Raw genomic sequence first — 1,134 nt, 5'->3', positions numbered from 1 at the left:
CACATGCATGCCCAACTTGTTAATATTAACTAAACTCTGTCTGTAAGTCCAGTAAATGCTTCCTTTTTTGGTTGTATATCCCGTCTCAACAACATGATAACAAAAACAACAACAAAATTACATTTGTATAGCACCTTTCATGTCAGGAGGACGTCCCAAGGAGCTGGACAGTCAGTGTTTCGAACCCGAGCTGGGGGTTGGGATTGTGGAGGGTGGAGAGCAGGGGTGAAGAAGAGTGATTGAAAGCATAATAATAATAATAATAATCTTTGCATTTGATATAGCGCTTTTCACGTCGGGAGGACATCCCAAAGCGCTTCACAGAACACACTGTAAAGTGAATTGACTGTATATTTGTGGGCGAACGTGGCAGCCAATTGCGCACAGCAATATCCCACAAACAGTCGTAGATTGAAAATGACCAATTTTTATTATTGTTTTTGGTTTTGGAGGGATTATTATTAGGCTCTGTGTGGAGTAAGGAAACTTGCCCAAGGTTTCGCCCTGCTGGGAATTGAACTCAGGTCTCTCGCTTGGAAAGCGAGTGCTCTAACCACTGAGCTACAGGACTCCACGAGTCAAAAAGGAGGGTCTTGAGAAGGGTCTTGAAGGAGGTAAAGGAGGGGGGGGTCAAGGCAGAGGGACTGCAAGATGGAATTCCAGAGGGTGGGGGCAGAGTGGCAGAAGGCCTGGCCGTCAATAAGGTGCTATATCAAATTCAAGGTTTATAATGCAACTTTTAAAGTCTAAATTAATACTCCCTTTTTAATGTCACATTAGGAGTTCTGCAGTACTGCAAGATTTAAAGAAGATGACATGCAATACATTCCTCTTACATGTAACATTTCCTACATGGTATGACTTGTCTGCTCCATCTGACCTTGCCCATGAGCTCCACCTGGGCAGATGGTCATTCTGCAGTTGACTGTCAACAGTGTGGTAACCTGAGCCATCTTTTCCTTAATTGCTCTGTTTGGGTAATCTTACATTTGCATGGTGTTCACAGGAGATACTTGTTTGGGTATCAATACAAAGCTTTGTCTGACATAGTGTCAATAATTAGAATAGGCTTCCTACAATACTTTGAGGTGGACATCTCCCAAGAAATGGTCCTTGTAAAAGGTAACCTATTTA

General features: G+C 42.7%; 1 non-coding gene across 1 annotated transcript; it reads right to left on the bottom strand.

The window, feature by feature from the left end:
• Window positions 1-499: 499 nt before the first annotated feature.
• On the bottom strand, window positions 500-571 carry trnag-ucc. Its single transcript has one exon. It is a non-coding gene; the product is annotated as a tRNA-Gly (tRNA).
• Between the last annotated feature and the right edge of the window lie 563 nt (window positions 572-1,134).

The sequence above is a fragment of the Callorhinchus milii genome, unplaced genomic scaffold (assembly GCF_018977255.1).
Source record: "Callorhinchus milii isolate IMCB2004 unplaced genomic scaffold, IMCB_Cmil_1.0 Scaffold1, whole genome shotgun sequence".
NCBI lineage: Eukaryota > Metazoa > Chordata > Chondrichthyes > Chimaeriformes > Callorhinchidae > Callorhinchus > Callorhinchus milii.
Note: the sequence above shows the minus strand (reverse complement) of the source record. Positions and strands in the feature narration are given on the sequence as shown.